This window comes from Megalobrama amblycephala, linkage group LG14, assembly GCF_018812025.1.
Source record: "Megalobrama amblycephala isolate DHTTF-2021 linkage group LG14, ASM1881202v1, whole genome shotgun sequence".
NCBI classification, from domain to species: domain Eukaryota; kingdom Metazoa; phylum Chordata; class Actinopteri; order Cypriniformes; family Xenocyprididae; genus Megalobrama; species Megalobrama amblycephala.
In genome coordinates, this window is record NC_063057.1 from 1,733,421 (window position 1) to 1,761,371 (window position 27,951).

Genomic DNA, 27,951 nt, shown 5'->3' on the forward strand with positions numbered 1-27,951 from the left:
AGATCCCTTCACAGCAAAGAATTTATACGGCTTCTTCTCTGTGTATCGTAGAAGCTCAGTGTTGATTATCATCTGTCAGAAAATTCACTGCTGCGTGAAGAGATTTTGCAGGAAGAGGGACCCTGACTCAAAAAGTCTCGCAAATCAAAAAGAGGCTTCGGAAAGTACCGGCAACAAAAATCAGCCTCTATTTTTACTGTCGCGGAGCAGACATCAGTTCCTGGGTGGCTTTCTATTGATCCTTTGAATCACCACACAAAAGCTCCTGATTAAAACTGGATGAGAGGAGCCGAGGAGTCTTGCATCAAAACCCAGTCAAACATCCAGTGGGTGGAATAAAAATTGATCTGCCCGTCACTCTTGAACTGACACTGTGACCGTGGCCAAGTGTCGATCAATGATTTAAATGTGGTAAGGTGCAGATAATTGCATGTGCCATGCAGCGGAGGACTTTGGTGTGAGGATGCGCCGTGATTGCGTGGAACGCTTCCGTTTTGCTAACCCCCAATTTACTACTAGGAATTGATCAAGCAGGATTTAGAAGGTGCAGGTGATGAATTTCATGGCCAATGACAAACATGCCACATCTTATGAGCACAGTGGGACGGTCAGACATGTGTGAGCATGGGATGAAATTAACTTTTGTCATGCCTGCCAATGGAAAGTGAATCAAGAATATTTACCATGCAGAACTATTTCTTACCAGCTATGAAACTATGAAACTTCTTACCAGCTATGGTAATACTTTAGATTAAAGGTCCAATTCTCACTATTAACTGCAACTTTTGCGTCAATAAAATTCTTAATAGTTTATTAATAGCTTATAAATAATTAGTAAGGTAGCTGTTAAGTTTAGATATTGTAGGATTACGGGATGTAGAATATGGTCATGCAGAATAAGGCATTAATATGTGCTTTTATAAGTACTAATAAACAACCAATATCCTAGTAATATGCATGCTAATAAGCGACTACTTAATAGTGAGAATTGGACCCCAAACGAAAGTGTTACATATATTACATACATACACTCCTGTCTGTTTCTTCTAACACGGTAAAACAATTTCCTCTCAAATCAATATTTCATGACCATATTTTTATTTTTTTTTATTTGCCAAGTGGCCATTTAATAAGAAGGATCACACAGTCAGGTGGTCATTGTTGCAGAATAAATCCCTTCAGGATAAGTACACAAGGGTTTATTTTGCAATAATAATTGGTTGACTGCACATTATCACTCATTGAAAAGTTATATATTTTTACAGTGTGAATACTGAAGCCTCTGCTTGAGTGTTATAAAAACATTCCTGTTCTTAGTGGACATTTGGATGGCATGAAATGCTGTTGCATATATTTTTCAACAGATGGCGCTGTGGTATCTGTATTCACGACACGTGGCTCATCTGTGGAGAACACATGAAGAAGAGGAGGGGGCTGATCTTATCACCAATAAATGAGATTACAGAGAGTAAGATGAGAGAAAGAAGAATGACTCTTCGCAGATTTCCACTTCACCTTTAAATAACCAACAAAACACTAACACGTTTATATTTACACATCCATAAACACACTCTCATTTTAGTACCTGTAGCAGATTGATGACAGACGACATGAGCAAGTCCCTCGAGAGATTGTCACATTTCTTCTGTCACAGTTCAATCCCGTCTCCTCATGAGCTGCTTGTGATCGTTTTACACTTTCTGTGTAGAGATCCAATGTGGATTTTCTGTGGTTGTCCTGTACTTGTTCTGTGGGGGGTGGAGGTTTGCAGCTCTGTTCTCACATCAGCAGCATCTAGGAGAGAACGTCTGGAGAAAATGAAAACCTCGAAATATTTCGAAGGAAGTCGTGTCTGCTGAGGGCATCCGGAAACTTCCCACCACACTTGAGCAAACAAATCTCTGCTGAACACCAAATTTCATTACATTTCCAAGGGTTGCTAGCATTTGAGGCCTGCAGAGAAAGTTAGAAATTAATTCAGATATAGTCCTGCCTGAGGTGCCAGACCGCAGCGCAGCCATATCTTAGGCCATGTACACACTGCAGCTAAATTCAATTTTGACCATTCACCTTTTAGTGTTTAATCCCGTTCTGTACACACACAGTTCAGTAATTTACAGGAGTGACAAATGAATTCTACAATTGAATTAACTTGCAGGTAGTGACAAATGCATGTACAAAAATTCTATGCAGTGTGTACGGAACTTAAGTTTCAGGAGTGAGAACATATGGAACAATAATTTAGTGGACTCACTCCCACATTTAAATATTGTTGTTACTCAACTTTACAGTGTGTATGTAAGATGTATATGTTAAACTGAACTTGAAACTTAAACAGGCCATTTTTTACACTTTTTGTAGAATTATAATATTTTCGCCCACTGGATTTTCCCATTTTATAGTCCAATTTTGTGACCATTTTCCACCTTCTCTTTCACCTATTAAACTGCCTATTTTTGGTTATGTAAATAGCACGTGTAATGATTGGCTAACATCTATGAATCAGCATACTGTGGGTGGCATCAATATGTAAATCCAGGCGGTCATACAAACTCAGACTTGTGCCAACATACTGTAAGCTCTGAACAACCTGTCGCAACATGTTCTGGGAAAGAGTTTAGCATTACAAGAATGCAATTAACATAACATATTTTGGTAAAACCTCCATCTAATGAGAGGCACTTTGTGGAGCACACTAAGAAAGACACACAGACCTACATTCAATTTTCCTGGTGCACAACATCATCAGTACAACAATACTTAAGCACCTGCTTCTTCTTTGTGAATCTGCCTGTTGATGCAATGGTAAAACGTGGCATTACATAATGCATGGAGCAGCACCAGAGCATGAAGAGTCCCATGGAGATCTCGGCATGGTTTGCATAAAGGGCAAGAGTGGAGGGGGGCTGTCAAGAGATTCTGTGAACTGTGATGATTGATTTTTAAAAGGAGAACCAGACCTGTCCAGCTCATAGTCAACATGTAAAGATCCAATTGTACTTGTGTGTTTGTGAGTGTTGATACATGCACACATATTATGTATTCTATACTCTCTTCCAGTCATGTTGCAATTATCATATTTATGAGATGAGTGCACATGAATACCACCACAATGTCATATTTACCAGTGGGAAACTTATTTGCGTCCTTGACTTTATAGAGTTAGTGGCGTCAGTTAGAGAATCATGCAAAGCTACTTCTTATTAATCATAATAAACTGTAATTGTGAATGTTGACATTACAATTTAATTTGTGCACATTTTTATTACTACTAATGAAGAATAACTAAAATGCTAAATACTTGCTAAATAGTTGACAAGCTTGAGCAACCAATATTTCTCATTATTCTCTGTGTATTCTCTATTCTTCCATCACGTAATATAATTTATTAGCTTAACCATAAGCCGTTTACGGTTTGTTGGAGAGCAGGAATGAAAGCATATTTTGCTTTTCGCCATGTACCAAAGAACTCTGACCTGTAAAATTCATCTAGCACATACTAACCTCTTGACTCAATACAAAGAATACAACGTCAAAAGCTACATGGCTTATAGTGCATAAAAGTAAATAATATATTTTTTAAGGGATTCTTGATTATGATTTCTCTTTTTTAACTTTAGTTAGTATGTAATGTTGCTGACTGAGCATAAACAACATCTGCAAAGTTACGACAGTCAAAGTTCAATGCAAAGGGAGAAATTTCCATTTACAGAAATCACTTTTTAAGGACTACAACAAATGGCTGGTAGGGACTACAAATCACAAATCCAAAATTTACATAAACCCCGCCCATGGTTTGACAGCATATGCTAGTCGATGAGTTGAATCAACTCCACAGCAACTACATAAATTTATCTACTAACCATTCAGAAACGTCCAGTTTCATTCTAAAAGTTGTAACTTCTTTCTGAGTCTCTCCATCAGTGTCGACTCCAGTTTGAACAATGTAAGGCTGAACACCGTTACTGACAATCCTCATTTTGGCTGCGTGAGATTCTCCAGCTTTGTTGTTGTTGAACAACCGAAGCGTGAGCTGTTAAAGCTCCTCCCTCTTCTGGAAAGGGGGCTGGGAGCAGCAGCTCATTTGCATTTAAAGGGACACACACAAAAATGGCGTGTTTTTGCTCACACCCTAATAAGGGCAAATTTGACAAGCTATAATAAATGATCTGTGGGGTATTTTGAGCTGAGACACCAGAGACTTATATTACATCTTGTGAAAAACAGAAGCCCTATAGCGTAACCTGTTGCAGTATCCTGTTGTGGGTCTAAAGTAATTTTGCATGCTCAAAGCCATGTGTCACTACACCTTTACAATGCAAACACACCCACATACATATACACAGTCAACCTTATGCCTGTCACTGGCTGTCAACAAAGTACTGATGTTGTCATGTGGAGCCATTATTAATTTGACTACACACACACACACTGCATGCTGAGAAGGCAGGATAGCTGTGCAGAAAGCTGGGTCAAGCACTTTCAGGTCAGAGGTCAGTTATCTGCAGCTTTGATGCACAGACACCACGGCAGGCGGATGAGTCACAGAGGTAGATGCTGCTGACATCATCCTCGGGCTCATAGGTGGAAGCCCCACACACCCAGACAAAGAGCTCATTATATTTGAGCACCGCTGTCTGTGTGTGCAACTAACAAACCTCAAACAGATTAGCTCAGAGTGTGTGAAAGAGTGGAGTAAATAAAAGAGTATCAGCTCTCATTTAAGCTGAAATGTCTATCCTAAAGCATCATCATGTTCTCGAGTGAGGTGAGAGGGCGTACAGAGCACACGCTGTACACAAGGTCAACTGTGTGAACCTCCACCTCACTGTTTCCTTGTAGGAAAATACATTAGGCATAACCCCAAAGAAGATTTTAATGCTCTCTAATGCTCTTCAAGCTTCATTTAAGTATCAGTTTTGTCTCAAACGCTTCTTCTAAAATTCCTCTGGGAAATAAATGAGACATTGTTGACAAAGTAAGAGTATGGAGATATCATACCTATTATTATTTTGGAAGAATTTGATGAGAAAGGTGTCCATTTTGGGACTTGATTGCAAACTTTGGTTTCTTAGTAAATCTGAGCACAGTTTGAGACATTGATATCTAGAGGAAACACATGTGAGATTATGATAGTCTGGATAAATATTTGAGAAGCATGTGATTTAAAGTCAATGAGAAACGTCACACATAACATAAGCTCATTCCTTCACAGCGGTGCGCTTTTCACTCCTTTGTTTCCAAATGTCATGTCCAAATCAGCTAGATCAGTGATATTTGCTTAAACACCATCAGTTATGTCTTAAGTGAACATAAACAGTTGAGAAATAAGACGCATGTGTATCAGTATATTGGGATTTGGTCTTAAAGTGACAGCAGCCTAATATTCCTGCTGCCGTCATTAATGTTGATCAAACAACAAAAGACAAAGAAAAAATAAATAAATCACTCACTGCTCTTTAGTAGATTTAGTAGGATTTATCTAATTAATTTAATTTATATAGTGAAAACCATACAGTGTTGTTTTACATTTGATTACTTTGTTATAGTTCTGTTGTTTCATTTTCATTTTTGTTATTTATTTTACAGGAATGCTGTATTGGTTAAGCTCTAAGCAGTTCTTAATCACCTCTAAGAGAGGGAATGGAATATGTTGCACATATTGCCAATAAATAAAAGCTCTTAATTTTTTATACTTAAAATACACTGCTGTTAAGAATAGTTGCCCAATTATTTATTTTGGTGATCGGTAATCTGTGGAGCACCCTTACTCATAACCAATTTTACGTCGAAATTTATACATATTTCTGAGTAAATCTGGATATTCAATAAGTACAAATAAGATGGAAAAATTTCATACATTAGGAATCGACTGGATTATAAAAAAGTGGGAATAACATACCATTATAGAGCCAGGTTAGGGGTTAAACAAAACGTCAGCTAACAAGAAAAATCATTTCAGAGGGTTGACAAGAGTTTGATTAAATATTACAAAGACAAGCCCTAAGAAATTTAATTGGGTCAATTTTGACTTCGTATTGACCTTGACCTTCAATCTCAGTGCTGTCTAAACAAAACACCTTTGATCTTATTTGTAATTTTTCTTTCCTACAGGACTGCAGAAAATACGCAACAGCTCCATTCAGCATGTTACTTACAGGCTTTTTGTGAACATCTGTGTGCAACAGCTCTGAAAACCCTCAAGCCAATGCAACAAAGAGGGAACAGAAGGGACTGAAAGAATAAGAGCCGGGGTGATGGTGGTATTAAAAGTCCCTTGTGGCCCTGTGATGGCAAAGTTCTCGTCAACCATTAGTGCTGCTTTCTGGCTCATGAAGAGCAGTGGTGCCCCTACCCAGCATGCACCTGGCGGGCAGGAAGCAGGTAAGTGCTGAGGACAGATCTGTTAAATTGAAAGTAGAAACAGCAGTCAGACAGCATGAGTGCTTTCCCCTGTAAACCTGGAATGATGGCAAGCGGAAAAGTACTCCATGCAGTCTTGAAACTACCTGCTCAATCTGATCGAATCCAAGTGAAGTATCCTCCTTTCAAAAGCAGCAAATGCACTTCTAGATGGACAGATTCTTCCAGGAAAGAGACAAGGCTCATTAGACCAAAGTCAAAATGTTCTATTTTAAGGTGTTTCTGTGGCTTTGCAAGAATGCAATCTTTATCAATTGTTTAAAAGCTGTTTGAATCAGTGACATAACAAGAGACTATACTTAAGAAACATGTCTTGTCTTGTTCTTACAGAGGAAAACATCACTAATGCATTTAGTATAAAGGGCAACATCATCTGATGGCTTGAGGAGTCTAATACTCTCAAATTATTTATTCAAAGTACCAGGATTTGTATATATATATATAAAATGCTGGCCATGTTTTATTCAAACCAGCCTGTAATGGTAAAACTCATTTCTAATTTTCTTTGTTTTAACTTTGGTGTTAAATAAGAAAAATAATGCATAAGGCATTTTCCTTTTTTTATTTGCCAATTCCACTATTCTCAATGATGATTCTCATTGCACTTTCTTTAATACTTTAGTACTTTACTGTATTATGTCAACTAACTCTCATTAGAGTATTAGTATACTGTAGTAAACTGTTAGGTCAGCGTTAGTAGAATAAGTTGACGTAGTTGCAAAGTTACTTTTTGTATATAGTTAGTAGAATATCTGTTGAAAAGCATCAAAATAAAGTGTTAGCAGCTATTAAAGGGATAGTTCACCCAGTCTGTATTGTCTGTATTTTTTTCTATACTATGGAAGTCAATGGGGTTCATTAACTGTTTGGTTACCCTTATTCTTCAAAATATCTCCTTGTGTGTTCAGCAGAAGAAAGAAACTCATACAGGTTTAAAACAACTATCCCTTTATGCAGATAGTCTACTAATACTCTAATGATAGTTAGTTGACATGTAGTTGCTAAGTTGCTTATAGTCAGTAGAATGTCTAAAGTGGACCATCGCAATAAAGTGTTACCATAAATTTTCTCAATCACGAAACAAATTTGTTCTCCTTTTCTCATGTGAAGCCATATTTTTGCCAACAGAATTCCATCTGTCATTATTAAGGGGAAGGGAGAGATACCCAACCGTCATCCTTCATCCACAGGTAGACACCAGCAAGGGCTGGTGGAAATAGAGCGTTTCAGACCCCAACTCAGAGACATGAAGACGTGTCAGTAGCATTACGCATATCACAAGTTAACAGGCCTGTCTTACTCAATACTCTCCAGTTATCCTTAGTTAGCACCATGGTCACACATGCTCATCTTGTGCTTGATATCCAAGGACAGATTGACACAATGCTGTGTGGAGTCATTTGTCACATTTCGGTGCTGATTGCTGAGCTTTTGATTTTTGCTTATCTAATGCAGGGTGATGTCTAGAGGGTATAGGGGTCATTATGCATAAAATGTTCATGTCCTCCTCATCATTTATATCTTAAAGGTGCCGAAGAACATGTTTTCAAAAGATGTAATATAAGTCTTAAGTGTCCCCTGAATGTGTCTGTGAAGTTTCAGCTCAAAATACCCCATAGTTTTTTTTTATTAATTTTTTTAACTGCCTATCATTATAAATGTGCCGATTCAGGGTACACGGACCCTTTAAATCTCGTGCACCACGCCCCTAGAGCTCGCGCTTGCCTTAAACACCATAAACAAAGTTCACACAGCTAATATAACCTTCAAAATGGATCTTTACAAAGTGTTCGTCATGCAACATGTCTAATCGCGTAAGTATAGTATTTATTTGGATGTTTACATTTGATTCTGAATGAGTTTGATAGTGCTCCGTGGCTAAAGCTAACATTACACACTGTTGGAGAGATTTATAAAGAATGAAGTTGTGTTTATGAATTATACAGACTGCAAGTGTTTAAAAAAATGAAAATAACGACAGTCTTGTCTTTGTGAATACAGTAAGAAACGATGGTAACTTTAACCACATTTAACAGTACATTAGCAACATGCTAACAAAACATTTAGAAAGACAATTTACAAACATCACTAAAAATATCATGATATCAATGATCATGTCAGTTATTATTGCTCCATCTGCCATTTTTCGCTGTTGTCCTTGCTTGCTTACCTAGTCTGATGATTCTGCTGTGCACAGATCCAGACGTTAATACTGGCTGCCCTTGTCTAATGCCTCGATCATGGGCTGGCATATGCAAATATTGAGGGCGTACATATTAATGATCCCGACTGTTACGTAACAGTCGGTGTTATGTTGAGATTTGCCTGTTCTTCAGAGGTCGTTTAAACAAATGAGATTTATATAAGGAGGAAACAATGGAGTTTGAGACTCACTGTATGTCATTTCCATGTACTGAACTCTTGTTAATCAACTATGAGGTAAATTCAATTTTTGAATCTAAGGCACCTTTAAAGGGGTACTGCACCGTTGGCAAAATGGGCTTTTAATAAAACTAGGCTGTCATGCAGTAGAAGGCAATTTTTTTTTTGGAAAATGGTGCAACATGAGCAGAGAAAACAGAAAAAGGGCTATTATTTTCCTCTTGACAAATAAGTAGGAAAACTTCAACACCCATAATGCACTGGGCATGTTGATGTCCAAGGCAACTCCCACCTGTCTGCAATGGATATGTTTGACCAGAGTCAAAAACCACCTTGCTTTAGTAGAAAATACTTCTTAGCAAACTTTTAGTCATAATGGTGTCGACTTGTATTGTTCCTGGGTGCAAGAATTTAAAGAGTAAAAGTTTAGTGGGAGTGAGTTACTTTCGGTTTCCAGTGTAGGATCCAGTTGAAAGTCATGTTGTACTCAACATTTCAGATGGAATGAGCACAAACACAGTGTTTTAGTATCACTATGCATTCTGTTAAGTCTTTTGCAAAACCCCTCTGACTAATCAATTTCGAGCATAATACTGAAAGTCTGCTAGATTCTTTTCATACACACACACAAGCATATTGATTATTTTGAATTTACAGCATTGAAAAGTACAGCAGAACAGTGGAGTGACGAGATAGTGCAGAGAGAGTTGATTCAAATAGTCACTCTAAATTGTTTATACGATGGAAAATTTCTGGACTGTAGTTAATGGATTCCGGCCATATGCTGTTGTGATTCAATAACACTAAAGTTCCATATGCTCGCCCACTTTAACAGCGTGGTCATAAAACAACAAATTTCTTCCAAGTGCGTAGCTATTCAACGCTATATTAACTTCCTGTTAAATTGCTGAAACGAGGCGGGCAAGAATGGACAGGTAGTTTAGAAGCATTTCAAACCTTTTTCTTTGCTTAAGTATACATTTTGTAAATTATAAAATCCACATGTACCTACTCTGCTGACAAGCCGAAGACAAGCCGTATATAATCAGGTATGTAACTAAACACAAGTAAGCGTTTTCCCTTGGGGACAAAGATGGGAGGAGAGAGAAGGGGAGTAGGAAACTAAGAGGAAACAAAAAGAGAGGAGAAAGATCTAGAAAAGTAACATTTGAATGTTAGCGTGCATGACAACAATTTTAATTAAGGTTTTAATTAACAATTCATTAAGGTTATTAATAAAATATTTTTTTTTTCGAAAATCATGCTGTTCATGGAAATCTCACGCACAAACCAATGGGGCTTTTGTTTGTTTTTTTACTTTAATAAGGTTGTTAATATGCAGTCTTCTTGCTTAGAGTAGGATTATTTTAATGAAGTCAGATCAATAAACTACTTGTTTCAAAAAAGCAAAAGTTCCTATAATGGTATGAAGACTTATCTCTACATTACAGGCTCACTTTATGACAAGTATTCTCATTCACAGTTGATCCAGTAATGAGAAAATGTGAGAAAGCAAGAAGGAAGGGGTTGGGAAGGAAACAGAGGGATCGTAGAAAGATTTTTTTCACCTTTGCTCAAGGCTCAGCTGTCTGTTATGTCATATCCTGCCATTACTTCCTGTCAGAGAGAATGGGGACTGCATCGCTGCAGGTAAGCTGGGTAAATTGCACTGTCTGTCTGTCCCCCGCCAAAAACCTTTTAAGCCCGCATCAAAATAAACAGTTGCCTTCAGGGTTAAAACGACAAAAACAGCCGGTCAAAATGGAGTCAAATAAGTCATTGTTATCACTGTTTATACCTACCAGACAAGAGTTTTCAATTTATGATATTTTTCCTTTCTTTTGACAATATATGGCACAACTGCCAACTACACACATTCACCAAGTACAGACCTACACTGTAAAAAGTCATTCTGTGGGTTTGTAGATTTCATGGAATTTAATATGTAAACTTTATTTAACAAAATTAATTTCTTGTTTTTTGGACAGTTTGTGTTAAAATTAATTAAAATCGTCTGTAACAAAATATACTCAATTTTGTCCTTAAGGTTTTATCTATTCTTTTTGAGTAATTTCAAACAGAGAGAATATTGAATGAATCCAACATGATGGAAATAAGCATTTCCGATTGAAGTGTGCGCTTCTAAGAAATGACGTGGAGTTTCCTGCAGTAGACAGTGTGAGGACATTTCTGATGGCGCTCTTTTTGGGGGCTTTGCTTAGTTTTGTGTTAATATTAACAAAGAAGGATAAATAAGGCAGCTGTAACCCTATTGAGCTCTGCTGTTTAATGGTTTATGTTCACGAGGCCTGGCTTTACTGGATTCCCGCTGACAATGTGGAGGCTGACGACAATGACGATCTGACAACGTTATTTTTCAGCTAATTCTTTGACAAAGTAGTAAGGAAGATAATTTATTCCTTAAAACTGTTGTTAATTGTCCAGGTCGTGTGTTATTACCACAAACAAAGTAGGAAATCGTGTTTTAGACCGATTAATGGCTAAAGCAGGTAAGCTAAAACTATTAGCCTGTCGGTGCCATTCAACAGTGACCATTTCCAGTGCTCACATTCAACGCTCCCTTTCCAGTCCTTATAGTTATCATTTCAACATTTTGTTTAACTCTTACAACAAACTATGAACATAGATTCATTGGGTTGCGCAGTATAATTAGGTATTAGAGTCACAAAAATGAATTAAAGGGCAAAAAAATGCAGTTAACCGTTAAAACGTCTAAATGTACTCATGTGTGTTTTTCTCTCTCGTTTTTTAATAGGTGCAACATAATGAGATGGCGGTGTAAAATCTGCAGATTGCAACAAGTGGTGATCTTTTACACAACAGACTACAACACCGGTCATCTGTACCTGGAAAATCAGTGCTGTGTCTGCATTTGTATTGCCCAATTTCTTCTTAATTTTAATAAAGTTCTCTAAATAGAAATAAAGTTTCCTAAATAGAGTTCTTAATAAAGAGATCTTTGACATGTCTGTTATTTATACTTAAAATCCTAATTAAATAATTAAAATACATTAATTTAAATAATCCACTTAATATTATTAATAATATTAACTTAATTTTGTGTTATGTCAAAATAATTTCATTAAGTAGTATTCATTAATATAGTTTTGTTTTGTCCAATGAACCCAATATTTTTGTTAAAATTTTACTTAATTTTTTTGTGCGCTATTTGCAGTTACCCATTTTAAATGGTTTACTTTTAAGGAGCTCATTTGATTAATTTTAACTCAATTCTTAATTGTTACATTTTAATTAATAATATTGCTTGTAATCTGTTGCCACAATTTTTTTTTTGAGTAGATAGGGTATTATTTTTTTACAGTGTACCTTATTTTTTTCTTTAGCAGTAAAAATATTTTAACCCATGGGAATATAAAAATTACTATATATAGTTACGCACAATAATGCACTGCTGTTTAAATATGGCATATATGTGTAGCCAGACTACATATCTACTATATATGCAGGGCTATACGTTCACTGTTTCTGCACATAGCACTGGTGCTACTGAGGTTGAAAGTTTTATAGCACAGGCCACACAATTGTAGCACAAGTATAAAACGTCTGTTACCATCTGTAAAAAAAAAAAAAAACACAAATAGTGTAGTTCATCGCTTAAACAGGCATGTGACTGACGAAGGACATTAATGTTCCATACGGTTTTATGAATGCTGGTAGCCGGAGGGCGCCCTCCTGCAGAAAGTCCACAAGTGAGACTCAGAATTCATAAAACTTATGACGTTACAGGAAATTCTTAATAGAGACAAATGCATCCAGATATCACCGTAGCAGAATAAAACACAGATAGAGACGTTTGACTGATGAAACAAAGACAATAAACATACAATTGCAACAATATACTGTTCTACAGCTCTGATAATAATATCCTGGGTATAGGAATTTTACCAAGGTATATTTTACAATCAGCTACTTTGTTGTAAGGCCATTTTTCTAAATATTAAGCAAAAACATGTTTTGCTGTTTGCCAATAACAAAAATAAATATTAAGATATGCTTTTAGCAAAATCGTCAGCTGACAAATTAAGAAAGAGTACAAACAATTTTATTACCCAACTAGCTGATAATGCATCTAATTTTGAGCAAGTCAAATGTACTGCATGAAGCCAATTCAGTAATTGCAAATAAAAAGTACATGTACAACCATTAGAAATAATGCTGAAATCACAAACAAAACTTAAACTGAGCCAAAATGCATTTGCTAATGAGTATGTACAGTATGAGGAAATAAAGCAGCGGTATGAGGAAAACTAAGACAGCGGTGGCCATTATCTGCCGCTGAAACAGGCCTGTGCACCGAAATGTTGTAAATAACCATATTAAGCACAAAATCCTGCGAGAGGGTTTTCTGAACGCCTGCAGATTCCCATCTCAGGGAAAGTCTCTTTATACCCCCGATTCTTTGTTTCATTGCAAAACTGGGCAATTCATCAGCTTGACTACATATGGAATGTTATGTTTCAGATATAGAAAATCTGCTGAGATGATTTATTTTATTTACGTTGTTTTTGCAGCGCTGCCCTATGTCTTACCTTCAAGATGACGCATATAATAGCGGTTGCTGGGGTGGAAAAAGGCAGCGTGTTGTAAAAGGAGAACGGCTTGCAGCACATCACCCGGTTTATCTGACAGGGCTGACATGTTTGCTTGTGTCACCACAGACAACCACATCCATTCCCCTAGCCTGAGAGACACTCTCACGTCACTGAGCCACTGGCTTTCATTACCGGCCGCCACGGCAGAGCTCAACATTACTCTCCCTCAAGGCAAAGGGCGGCTCTGTCTCTCAAAGTTTAGGTAATGGGAGTCTCTGTCATGAGTTTCCTGGTTTATCTGGGGTTCAGATAAGCACCTGTGAGTGTTTTGAAAAGTAAAGAACTCAACATAACTGCCAACGCACCAAGAATAGAAACGTTGGCTTGCACTCTCCAAACTGTTGCCCGGCCGGTGTAAATGTCTAGCACAAAAAGCAATTACCTGTTCTTTGTCAAATAAACTGAAGTTTTGCTCTTACGTGCTGCCAAGCCAGTAATTTAACTTCTTTAAAGAATATAGAAAAATAGAAATAGTCTTAATCATTTGTGGCAAGTGGTACCCTGGATAGCAGAAAAAAAGGACATTTATATTCAGTGGTGCTGTTGAACTATATGTCTAATCTGTACCTTTGGCGACACATTTGCAGTCTGAAAGTGGAAATTCAGTTGGTCAGTGACTACCAATATGGTAGCATCGGTAATGACAAAAATCAAGTATGCCACTGTCATTCACACCTAAAGCCAGAGATGAACTGGTGATATGGAGCACCGTTACTTTTCCAACTTTGTCGTCCAACTTTAGATTCAAAGTAAAGTTATTTTGATGCTAGAATGCTTTCCCCTATCCCAGCTATGGAGAGACCATTTTAAGTAATAATTATGTACACTGTAAAAAATTAATTGAGAAAACGTAAAAGTTTAAGGCAACAAGCTTGAGGAGATTTTTGAGTTCTCAACTTGTTGTATAACAAGTTCAATTTAAAAGTTGAGAAAACTCAAAAATCTCCTCCAGCTGGTTGCCTTAAACTTTTAAGTTTTCTCAACATTTGATTTTTTTTTTACAGTGTAGATTGATTTCCATGAAAAGTTTAAATACTCTGCCTCTGTGCTGCTATTACATTAAAAGGAATTTGAGGCTGAAGTTGCAATTCTGTTTGATAATGCTACAAACTACTTTTAAAGGCGAAAAGTTGCAACTTTGTCAAGCCAACCCATTTTAGCCACAGTAGTGGAGCCACAATCAAATACACCTGGTACCAAGATTATTGAAATGTTTAAATGTAATATTGGATTACTGTTCTATTAAACTGCGCCACCATTGCAATGTAAATTGTTACTGTATACAAATCAATACACAAACTATATAATACAGCAGATTGTTTTTATTAGGTTGGCATAGATCCCAGGCTGTTTGCCTAAAACAATTTTTTTGAAAGACAACTTCACTGGTGTAGACGCTGATACCAAGAAGTTGTTATAAAAAAAAATTAAGACATTAAAGGGATAGTTAACCCGAAAATGAAAATTGTCATCTTTTACTCACCCTCAAGTTGTTCCAATCCTGTATGAATTTCTTTCTTCTACTGAACATGAAAGAAGATATTTTGAAGAATGTTGGTAACCAAAACCAGTTGATGGGCACCATGATGGGAATTTGCTGGGAAGTCATTGGTGCCCATGAACTGTTTGGTTACCAACATTCTTCAAAATATCTTCTTTTGTGTTCAGCATGAAGAAGAAAGAAATTCATACAAATTTGGAACAACTTGAGGGTGAGTAAACAGATTTTTCATTTTGGGGTGAACTATCCTTTAAAAGCAATATTTATCTCAAAATAAGCACCTTATGGAACGGCTAAAGAAGTTCATGCAACAAAGTTGGATAATGGAGTATCAACAGTCAAAGCTGATGACTTCTGCACAAGGGTGAGGGTGACTCCTGACAGATGGAATGCAAGACGTTACCCTCATAAAGCCATCATCACTTAGCATTGAAAGCCCACTGAGAAGCAGTCGTCCAGCACTAAAATGTCTAGAAGTCACAGCAGACGTTTGTCATTACCCTTTGCTTAGCCTCCGGCTGAATATCCTATTAAAGAAGATGCTGTGCACGAGTTTAGAAAGGCCTTTCTTTTACTACCAGAATGATAGCAGTCTGGGGTAATTACCAAACTCCAAGGTTACGGCAATTTACTTCTCAAAGGACTTCTGAAAGATATTGCAATCAGCACACCTTCAAACTTTCAAGGCCTTTCTCAAGTCTAATCAGAGCGTTGACAGCATTATGTCAGCCATTATAAATTCCTCATCTAGGTCAAGACTTTCTCTGGCCATATCCAGGTTCAGTACAAGTTTTATAAACAGCATTTGTGGCATGAAAAAAAAACTAACTGAAATGAGTCCTGCAATGTTTACAGTAATGCAAATGGAAATCAAGGGTGCATGGCATTCCAGACAGTTTAAAAGCAGAAGTCTCATAATTTGATGAATTAATTATTTCATTAAAAATACCATATTCGAGATGCTGTCAGCAGAACTTGAGTTTGAACCTAGAAGATGCCTTTATAGTAAGTGCAAATACTGAGTGAGAATAAAGCTGATTTTAAGAAAAGTGTGGGCGACTTTTTTTTTTCCCACCAAATGACTACTGACAAATTTTAACAAGACATGCGCAGTCACAACATTCAGCTTGTAAGGATTTTGAGACATGTGGACTTGAAGAATGGCTATCATGTTTGTGGTTGTGTAAATTGTAACCGACTGTGAATGAGCTCTATGTTCCGTGGGTTTAATTGCAGAGGAGGCTTTGATGAGAGATTTGTTTAACATGGAGTGTGACAAACATAAAAAAATAGCCCTTTAAAATCCTATTTAGCTCCCCACTCACAAACAGCTGTAGAGACAAAGAAGAGACAAGCCCGTGGGTTTGTCAAACAATGGCCAACACTCCATAGCCTACATATTGCAGCACCTAATCTGGAATTTGGATGTAAAATAAAGGGGGAAAAGCTTTAATATTTACATTGTGCTCTCTCTCTTTTTTCATTTCAGACCATTGAAAATCTATTTCAAAAGTATGTTGTGTTCCTAAAGTCTATTTGAAAAATTTCATTAGACCTAAAATAATTGTTTCTTTTCAAGGTTAAAAAAAAAGTTTTTATCAAAAAAGGTTAGTTCGTCCAAAAATTCTGTCATCAATTAATTACCCTTATGTCGTTCCAAACCTGTAAGACTTTTGTTTGTCTTTGGAATGCAAATAAAGATATTTTAATTATATCTGAGAGATTTCTGTCCCTCTATTGACAGTCTTCACAACTACCACTTTGAAGCTTCAAAAAGTTCATAAAGAGATTGGGTAGCACTTTATTTTTCAGTCCTGTTTTGCATGTACATACTATGTGCTTATTGTAGTAATGACACTATGGGTAATAACTACCTACCTACCTACCCCTGTCATGGGTAAGTACATTGAATGTGCACGTACTGTAAAATAAATTGCAACCACAAAAACTAATCCATATGAATTGAGTGGTTTAGTCCAAATTTTCTGAAGAGACATGATCGTTTTATAACATGAACATACTGAATTTAGGCTTTTATTTACATATAAACATTCATCAACATCAGATATGTTAAACAGAAGATCAAGCATGCTTGCTTGACGTGCAAGAACCAATGAGGTTCATTCTCGTGTGTCAGGCGGCACGCTTGAGCTTCCACAAGAACCAATGAGGTTTGTTAAGTACAGTTGAGCTTCTGTTTATGTTCGCTGATCTATATTTTTATGTGAATAAAAGCCTAAATTCAGTCCGTTCATCATATAAAAGGTGACCGGGTCTCTTAAGAAAATCTAGACTAAAACCGCTCGGTACATATGGATTAGTTTTACGTTATCTTCATGAACTTTTTGAAGCATCAGAGTACTAGTTGCGTAGCCTTACATTACTCAGTTCTTTCGTGGTTAAGTACATTGAATGTGCACGTACTGTAAAATAAATTAGTAAAAGTCCAAATTTTCTGAAGAGACACAATCGCTTTACAAGATGAACAAGCATGCTTGTTCCTCCATTGACAGTAGTAATTAATGACAAAATTTTCATTGTTGGGTGAACTAACCCTTTAATATTTAGACTTGTGAACCTAACTGTACATGGCAATGTGCATGATATATTGAATTTTACAGTGCAGTCAAGAGTAAGAGTCATTGCATCAACATTTCACCTTCTAGCCTTCCGTCTTCATTAAATATGGAAGTTATTTAAACCCTGAAACTTGTAGTTGAGATAATGCACTTCCAGCTCAGAACATGGAGGAACCAAGTGCCACGACAAACTGCAGCTGAATCGTGCTTCCAAAGGTTTCTCATTTCTGAGAGAGTCATGCAGGGCACAGAGTCTTAGGGGTGACCACTGATTCAACACAAAATGAAACTAGAACCCCGAACTCTCCCTTCCCACAATTTCTTATTCGCCATTATCTCTTGATGTGTATGCCAAAGTGTCCGGCAGATGAAGATTAATGATGCGGTGCTATGATTAAAGTAAACTAACACAGAAAATTTAGCAGGCAGCCGTGCTCTGAGTAACTGTCACAATGCCTTAAAAGCCATTATTTCATAATAGACATTTGCAAGATGAATGGTCAACACAAAATGTCAAGCTCAGTGTTGTAGATAATTTGCATCCTCAGGTTCCTACACAACATTAGCAGGTGACTCATATTCTTCCAGGACGCAAGTTCAGAGATGCAGAGTTAACAAATGCATTAAAAAAGTGGTGTTTCAATCATGGTTTTTTTTGTTGTTTTTTTTAAACAAATCCTTTAAGTGCACTGAAGTTTCTCTCTTTTCAAATGTGCAAATGTTGTCTATAACTGACTAAAGCACCAACAAACAGCATTAATGTGCTGGTTACGAAAGGAGAGATATCAACGGTTGGACATCATGTTCATGTTTTGAGACTAAGCAACTATAAGTGACACTGACCAAACTGGGACGTTATTTGTAAATGAACGAGACACGCTGTTCAAGAACAAACTGAACAAAGCATATCCTTCATAAATGAGGATATACTTACCGACTGCAACAGAACAAAAGAGGCATGTAATTTGTTCAATTTATCATTAGAGTCAATCTTGTTCAACAAGCCAATTGGATCTAACAAAGAAAAGAAAGGGGGCAGAAGAATGATCTTGATTTAGGAACCTGTAAAAATGACTGATAACAACACAAAATCACAAAGGATGGTAAACTCACAATCCATTTACTAAGGCTATTATTGTTATTATTGGGGGGGGGGGCAGCTGACAAACTGTAGAGTTGTTGTCATTTGTGGAGACAGTCTCTTAGTCGTTCTGTAGACAGCTTAATAGACTTGTTTCAGTAATGGACAACTGAATGTGTTGAACAAAATTAGTTGATGATGATACTCAAAATCCTCTAAAATGCACTCATTGGTCTGCACCTATAGTACTGGTGTGATCACTGAATGAATCAATGAGCAAATCTATTTGGTTAGGGGACCAATTAAAACTACCACCAATTATCTCTGAACTGTAATTTTGTTTTGTTTGGTAAAGCTAGTAGCAGAGAATTATACACTTATGCTTTAATAATACAAAGGAAGTTACTGGAATCTACCATTATTATATCATGGGGATGTGACACTTCAAATGCAGACTAAAGATGGCTCCCTGGTGGGTGTTGAATGCTGAATCCTACCCCTCCCTCCTTCAGCAATCGCCCCCATTAACTGAGAGTCTTGGCTTTATGGAGTCGATTACATTGTCTTCTAAGAAACATATTTCACAGCACAGCACAGCCTCCGGGCCTTAGTGACAGTGGCACTTTCATCAAGTTTCCATATTATCAATTACTTACAGCCTCCAACCAGTAGCCAATTCCAGTGCAGATTAGAGGATTATTATGAATCCCAAAACATATACTGTCAGGACGGCCATGTCATGTAAATGGCCTTAGAGTGTTTCTCCCAGAGATGATGCAAACCAGACATGCTAATGGTTGGGCTCAGATTTGTTCTTTCGGATTAAGACTCATTAAATCCTCATTCCGCAGAGTTTCACGCTGCACAACGATAGAGAGTGCGCTTTAACAAGCATACGCACCACCACACAAATGTGCCATGTGCCGCTATGCAACAAGATCATTGAGGTGCATCGCTGGCCATGCAAGCTGTCAGACCGGATGCCACTATTTTTTTTAAACCCCCAACTTGCAGATTAACTCCCCATTTCACCGGAGCTTAACGCAGCCTTGTTTTTTTTCCCTTCTCCAACTCCCAAGCATTCTGCTATCATCAATGTATTTACTGTACGCTAATTAAAGAATTCAGGGGGGTAAATGCATGCACGGTACGGCATCTGACAAACTCTCGCTAAAGCTGAGCACAGAAACACACACATATACCCAAGCTTAACTAACATGCACACACACAAAAGGTATCTCTTTTCTGCTGTTTGTTTGCCAGTTACCCCGGGGAGCGATGTTGGCATGGCTGTCACAGTGTGAATCAAACTAATTAATCCTGGGGAGAAATGTTGGTGCTCAACACACACACACACACAATTGCACTGGTTCGGAAGCTTCCCTCAGTGAAGACAACGAGAGAGGGTCATTATCTCTGTTTCACTTCCAACAAAATTAAATGTTCAAATACAACAGGCGGTCTGCATCAAAGCAGATGGCTCTCCATTTTAAAAAGTGTTCTATCTTGCTGCAAATGCAAACTGCAGAAAGAAAAACCTGGACTTAGATCCCCCCCAGATCACTTATTAGTCCTCAGGCAAGGTGTAAACAGCGGGTCACGTTTTCTCCACGGACCACATTATGAGAGAACTGCAATATCAATCTGGCGCTAATTAATTTAGTCTTGTCTGGGAGAGCAAGGGACTGGCAAATGAAGTCAATTTTTGACTGCAGATACTGAAACTTTCCCAGTATGGTGTCAGACTAAATGAAACTCATTATTTAGATGACAAGGGAGACGGGCTGTGTTCTCCACTACAGTTTTTTCTGTATTAGACACAGAGCACACAAGCTCAAAGACATCCCATGGTGCCACAGTCATTTCTGAATAGATGCAACAACCACAATGTGCGAATGAACAAAAATTGGCAAATCAGCAGTATTTTACGGATAGCGGCAATTCCTATGGATGAGCGCAGGGAGGGAGGTAAACAAGGAGTCTTAAAGCATCTCAGCATATACTTGCGTACATTTACTGAGAGGGAAAACAAATCCAGAAGTAAGCAATAGTGTTTTAGAGAGCTTAGTTTCAATGGAGCAATATCAGAGAAAGTTACTGTGAGAAATTAAATATACGCAAGCGAGTGAAGATGGCCCAGGGATTGAAATTACAATAATTCTCTAGCACACTGAAATTTCTGATTTATCTGAGTGCATAAACATCTGTGGCCTCTGAAGATAATATGGGGCGCCCCTTTGAATGATATTAAGGCTTTAAAAAAGGGTCAAAGGATTGTGAAATGCCTTCCTATTTGTGAAAATCTTCATGTTTCTTTATCTACTGTATGCAGAGGCTTTCACTACAAGATTTATTTGACTTTGATAAATAAAGAGTGATATTACTTTGTGTCTCTGTATACAGCAGATGGGCTTCATTAAAATGGACTGCTGAAGTAAAAAAAAACACTAACAAACAACAACAAAACAGTACCATGTGCACTTGAGTGAGTTTGCATTGTGCTTTATAGTTACTAATGTATACTGGCTGTCAGACCCAGGGCTGGTCCATTGAGTTGTTATTAGCATTTGAAGGTGGTTCATTACCTTGATGTAAAATGATGGTTGTCATTTCCATTTATAATGCACAAGTGTTGTCGGGAGAGGATTTTCTTTGTGGAGACATTTCTCACTTTGTCATGACTATCTCAGTGTCATGATGATTGCACTGTTGAAAAAACATGCTTCACTTTGCCTCATGGAGAAATAAGACATCATTTATGAAATTCAGTTGACATAAATGTGATCATAAACATGACTTAAAAGAACAGGTCACCCAAAATAAAACATGTTATTTACCTACCTCTAAAAATGCAAAAGGAGTTAGGCAGAATGTCCAAGCTGCTTTTTTCCTCTTAAAATGGCTTACACTTCCTTCAATGCATTTAGTCAATATTACCTACTGGTTTGTCCATGCAATGGAGGACAGCACTTGTCTTTGTGTGTGAGCCTACAGTATACACAATGAGAAATTATGGAAGATTACTTTTGCCTTTAACTTTTCAATAATAAACACATGGTATTGAGAGACATTAAGGGCCTCTTCTTGATCTGTTCTGACTTAATTAATTTTCAAAACATTCAAGTATTTTCCATTGGAAATTCACCTGAAAGTAATGGACAAGACAAGCTTCCTCCTCGGGATGATGGATTCACATTTGTTTACTGTGATCAAATGGACTCCGAGGAGACGAATGGAAGAGCGCCATTCTGGAGGCAAGCCAAAACCTGTCTATGCAATAAAATGGGCTGCTGACAATGCTAGCAAGACCGAGGGAATGAAGAAGGTGAACATTTGAAGGGAAATGAAGGAGGAGTCTAAATTGTGAGCTTCAGAATTAAATAACATCATTACAAATTTACCTGGGAACATAAAATGTGCAATTGAACAGCTCGACTTACCAAGGAACCTTGAAAAAATTACTGAATATTCTTTAAACTCATTAAAAGGGAGAATTTCCTTTCTCGAATGTGCTGAAGTGTTATACTCAGGGATAGTGCTTTACCCACTGTATCAGCAATAGTAAAAGTAATTCTTACCTTAGCACACCTCTTACATTTCCTTGGTTTTTGCTTTTAAATGACAACAAATCAACAGTGTTGCCTCCACCCAATGTTTCAGCCCGTGGGCCTTTTTGCATGAATGCAATTGCTCTTATTTAATAAGATTGCAGTGTTATTTGACTTGAAGGCACACTGGAATCAGTCTCCAGATACAGTATATTAACCTTGGCTGATGTGTGGTGTGGGCTGCAAAAGATCCTGGACTCTTGAATCATCTGGGGGCGATTACTTCTATAAGGCAATCATATGAGAGACTCCAAGGCAAAGCATGGATAACTTATAACCTTGTGGCAAGAGCCCTACACAACGTAAGTCCAGAAGTTCTCGGTCATGTCTGACAGCTGTGAGAGAGGGTTCTGCTCTCTTGGGGAGAGAGATGACTTGCTGGAGGCAATGTGGAGAGGTTATGAGAAGAGTCATGCTGCCAAATTCTCCTACTGAACAGAGGATGAGGGTTTGGGTGAATTATATAGCCACACAAAGATAAAACAGACAAACAATGCCGATAGTGGCAGAAATATTGGAGGGAATAATGCACTCTCTTGGGCTTTCATTTTCTCATCAAACAGAGTAGCAGACTTGCAGGGAGGTGGATTTGTTTGTCAAAAAAGACAAACAAACAGGAATCATCTGAAAAGTCCCTTCCTTATTCAAAGGCTGAAAAGGGGTAGAGTAAAAGCCAGAGTTCCAGCACTTCTTTTTATCTGCTCATCAAAGGCTGGCCCGACTACTTCACCAGCACTCAGCTCTCTGTTTAAAGATGACTCACTGACCACGGCTCTATGTTCAAAACCCTGCCATCCACTGTGACATCAGTCTGAACAGCAACTGAATAATCTGTTTGAACAACTGAAAGACTACAGTGTCCATTACAAGTCAACATGAAACCACATTTGAATCCAATACTCTTTCATTTTTGTTTTGAGAAAAAAACTATTTCCATTTGGCAGACCAACATGTACAGTGTACCACTCTTTACAATATATAAAGATACTTTAGTAAATAAGCCATTTTTGACAGCTTAAGTTCTAGGGTTGGGAATCAAAAAGCTCAGGAATAGGATGCTTGTTATCAAATTACAATTTGATTCTATTTATTGATTTTTGTGTGCACATTTTTATGTGATTTTAAAACATTTAAGCACCATAAGACATGAAAGAGAACTCAATTCAATACTCACACACACATAGTGTGAAAATACTGGACTGAGTTCTCTTTTGTGTTGACATGCACTTGAATGGACAAATACACACAAAATTGTCAAAATATCCTTGTAAACATGGTTGGTTATATCTTAAGAGAACATAAACAGTAAACAAAGAAAACGCATACTGCGTATGTGAATTGATTTCTATGTATTTTTTTACTTCTTTTATATTTAAATAACTGACCGGTAGTTCAAAGTCAGATTGTGATGTTTCTGGTCTCTTAATGAGACTGCTACCTGTTTGATTTGAAAGGAATAAAATGTAATTTTCAAGAAATACAATCTCAGGCATCATTAGTCCACTAAACATATAAAGTTTTATGCTAGGTCAGAGGAAGAGATGAGTCACTCACCTCCGTAAAAAGTTTGAGAACACTATTATAAAGAATGTTATAAAGAAGGTCTTGTGGTGCAGTCACACTAGATTTTAGCAGGCAGAATTATTCAGATAATTGCAATATGTCATACTGTATGATATGTTTGTTCTGAAAAATATAAATAGCAAATAATGATACATTTCAAACATTAAAATATAGTAGGGACAACTTACAACATTGCAAAGTTAAAGTTTATACTCTTTGTATTTTCTAGTTTTGAAATTGATGTAGCCAGTTTAAATACACGCACAGTTTCATATAAAGGATAATCAAAGTGGAAAAATTTACATCCAAATACATTTCAATGATGGAGTGATTTTCTCACCAGGGGCTGGTAGCACTTTTAAAGTTGCATGTTGAAATGTATAATGTGTATTGCAACAGAGACTTCTATTTAGAAGAACAAGTTAGCAATTTTTTTTTTTGAGCACAAAAATGGTAGAACAATACTCGTGAGGGTTGTCATTTTTAGTCAGTTTACACAAAAGATAGGGACATTAAAAGACAATCTCTAGCTATGATGAATATTGCAGTAAGCATGCCTTAATCACTGGGCCAAATGTCTTCTGTGTAGATACCAGTGAATGTCTTGTCTGCGTATCATGTTGAACGCAAATCTCCTCCAATTTCAGGGCAGACCTGAACCGCAAAGGTTTTTTTGACCTAGAAAAGCAAGCCCCTTCTTCTACATATCCTTCATGTTTGATCCTCTTCAAAATCACCAGGTCTTTGAAGTCAAAGAATTAATGAGTTTCATAAAAGTGACAATTCTTCTGAGCTGTAGAAATTCCAGATGCACACCTGTTGAGAGAAATGGTCTAGGGCAGCAGTTATGTTTTTCTAGGGTCGGAGAAAGAAATAAATTCTCTAATTAAATGCAACCAACTATACACTCGAATTAAAAAAAAAAAAAAAGAGCTGATTAGCTTTTTAAAGGGAGAAGTTAGAAGTTAGCAGAAAAATATTTCATCAAGACAATGCTGATCAACTCCACAAAAACACAGCCAACAAGCCATTCAGCAAGCCCTCTAAAATAAGCTGGTAAAAATCGAATGAAAAATTTGCTAAATGTTAACAAAAAGAAAGACATCTTGTCAGAATACCCAGCTGCTTTTGAATGTGCATCAGTGGAGATGCTTGAGAACAAGACGGTGCAGTTTCAACATCTACCAGCAGAGGCTAATGGAACCATTTTAATTAAATAATTTTGAAACTGCGCCAGGTCATCCTTTGATGGCAAATTGGGCCTAAATCAGAGCCAGATCTAGAATATTATGTTTTTATGCATGCTAAAAAAAATCAAGTTGAGACCTTGATTTTTTCCCCCATTTTCCCCCCATTTGTAATGCCTTTATCCACTGGTAAATATTTTGAGGTTCTCTTCACCACTTGAAAATAATGCAAATTTAGGGCAGAGGTCCAGAGTAACAGCAATTGTGAGCAATGTTGATCTCTTCTGCTCTCAAAATTCTCAGAAAAAGGAAATGCACAATCTTTAAAAAAAAACCCAGCCTTAAAATGAATCTAGCCTTCAGACTATTCAACCCTTTGAGTGATTCTACAGTATGTGGAGGTTTTAAAAATCACTATATGGTGAGTACATATATAATCGCTTATTAAAACCATCCCTTCTGCTACTGAAAAAGGGTTGTGTGGGTGAGGAGAAAAGCTTACAACGCTGTGTTGGCTGTGAAACGAGCTCTGAATTGAGGAGATGCAACCCCTTCATCGGCAGCCCTGAGGGAAAGTGGTGATGGAGAGGCACATCCTGTCAGCATGTAAGCTGTCGACACTCTTTGTTTACACCGACCCGTTTAAATCGTTCCAGGATGCGTGTGGCTGCCTCATCTGCATAATCTCTGTCAAGACTGACAAAAGCTTCCCAAAAATAGGCAACGAAAGAGTCACAGGCTGAGTGGAGGTCTTAGTGGTCTACGGAGCTGAGGAGCATGTGAAACACATAAAATTGTGTTTGGTCTGCATCTAAGCCATTTATGAGTGACCCATTTAAATGCCAGGAAGACTGTAGTCACCACAAGATAATAAAAAAAATTTATTACATAATTAAAGATAAAACATCTAAAATTCGCATAACTTGTATTTGCAAGACTTCAAGACTTTATCTATTTTATAGTTTTCCTGGTAAACTAAAGGGATCTGTTATAATATCCAATGTTTATCAACTTCCACAATCAGTCATCAACCATGTTTGAGGTATATTATTATAGATATAAGACTTCTACATTTGGAGCAGTACTTCGGTCCAATGAGATTTCTGTGTGTACAGGGGTACCTAGTGCAACAACACAGAAATGGAAATGAAGAAACAAAGAAAATGTAAAGTTGCTCTTTGCAGCTAGGTTAGGACAAAAACTCCTATTAAAATAGAAGAGATGCATTTCATCATTTGTTACTTTGTCTTGATAGAATTTAAATTTAGAATAAACCTTTTTCTTAAAATATGCTAAACAAAGCAAAAATGAGTCTACGTTTCAGCAAAGTGAAGAAATTGGCGATTTTAGCATGCATGATTTTAGATGTTGAGTGACTTGCCCTGTAGTTAAAGTCTTGTGAGTCTCTGTGGTTGAAAGGGGTGTGATAAATGGCAACAAAAGTGGATTCATAGAATCTGAATGCCTCTGATATAATGCATCAAACAAGCACAGCATCCGCTGCACTGAGGAGCACTGTTGAGCTAATTTTCTTTCTGATTTGGAGCCAACAAGCCCTCCAACATTCACAATGTTCTGTCACTGGGTCCTTTAGTAAAGCACAACTACAGTGGTATGCCAAATGTGGGAATGTCTGTGTGTGGGGGTTGAAAAGAACAAGGTGGTCTGATTTTAAAATTACAATCCTCTATTCATCCTTGATGACTGTTTGAAAGTCCAAATACTCACCAGCAGAATGTGATTGCTCAGTTTTCTACTAGTCTGGAGAATTAACACTATGGCTGCAGAAGTCCGCAGGAGGCTCAGCCTTGACCCTGACCTTCTGAAACACAGCAGGGCAAGTACTTGCTGCATGCCTAACATTTTGCCTGTTTCAAAATAAATTATCTTCATTGAGCTGAATCCTGTACATGCCACCTAGAAAAACTAAGCCATCCTCTTTTACCAAAATGTACATACGTCTACGCTCTAGATTTCAAGATAAAAAACTGCCAGCTGGTTTAAGTGACTGGTGAAAATGCCAAAATTGCTGTCGCAGACTGACAGTATAATCATACCTCCTTTCTGCAGCGATCCAACTAAACCTTCTATCCTCTATCTACCAATCACGGATCACTTATCTGGCAGAAGGACTGGGCAGGGTACATAGTAAAGCTAACGCATATGTGCTCTACAAAAACAGATGCTTTTGAGTGAATTTGGCTAAAAAATATTAATATAAGGGTGAAAAATATAGTGTGACATCTGAAGTGACAGGAATCGACATCAATCACAATATATGGTGAGCATGTTCATGTCAGCCTTTAAAATACAAAGCCATTTATCTCAGAACTAACAGCTATATAATTGTAGTACATTTTGTTGTAAAATTTCAGGAGTCTACACATTCAAAAAGATGAGACAAAGATGAGGCATGTTTTGTAAGTGTCTGCAATTATGCTAAATTATGCCTGAGATGTCATTGAACAAATGAACACCAGGAATGAGCTTGTCTGTACATCCATTCTGCACTGAGGGTCGCTGAAGAACTCTTTAACACCATCAGAGGGTAGGTGAGCCTTCATGACTTGTGTTGTTTCACACACAACAACCACCTGAGGTGAAGACAATTCATCTCATCTCATAAGTAAAGTGGAATTAAACCACTCCTTCCAATCTGATAGTAGTTTGAAAAAGGATATGTCTACTGAATAATTGGCAATGAACATTTCAGACTATCACAGGTTAGAAAATATATATATATATATATATATATATATATATATATATATATATATATATATATATATATACAAACTGTTAAATAAAACCGTCAGCTTTATCAAAGAATCAGCAATTGCTTTGCATCCACATTGGAATTTGATGGGATCTGTGAGTTCATCGTCAGGTTACGTGTTTAAGACTGTTCACTGGTAGGGGGTTTGAGTTGCTTTCTGTCAGCTGAAAATGAAAAGAGATTGCAGGCAGACCTTACACACCACACTCTCTTATTG

At 37.3% G+C, this 27,951-nt stretch overlaps 1 long non-coding RNA gene across 1 annotated transcript; it reads right to left on the reverse strand.

Annotated features, from left to right (window-relative positions):
• Positions 1-304: 304 nt before the first annotated feature.
• Positions 305-27,667, reverse strand: LOC125244861. The gene is made up of 4 exons (XR_007179397.1): positions 21,442-27,667; positions 21,186-21,306; positions 1,586-1,794; positions 305-1,403 (listed from the first exon to the last, which is right to left on the reverse strand). It is a non-coding gene; the product is annotated as an uncharacterized LOC125244861 (long non-coding RNA).
• Between the last annotated feature and the right edge of the window lie 284 nt (positions 27,668-27,951).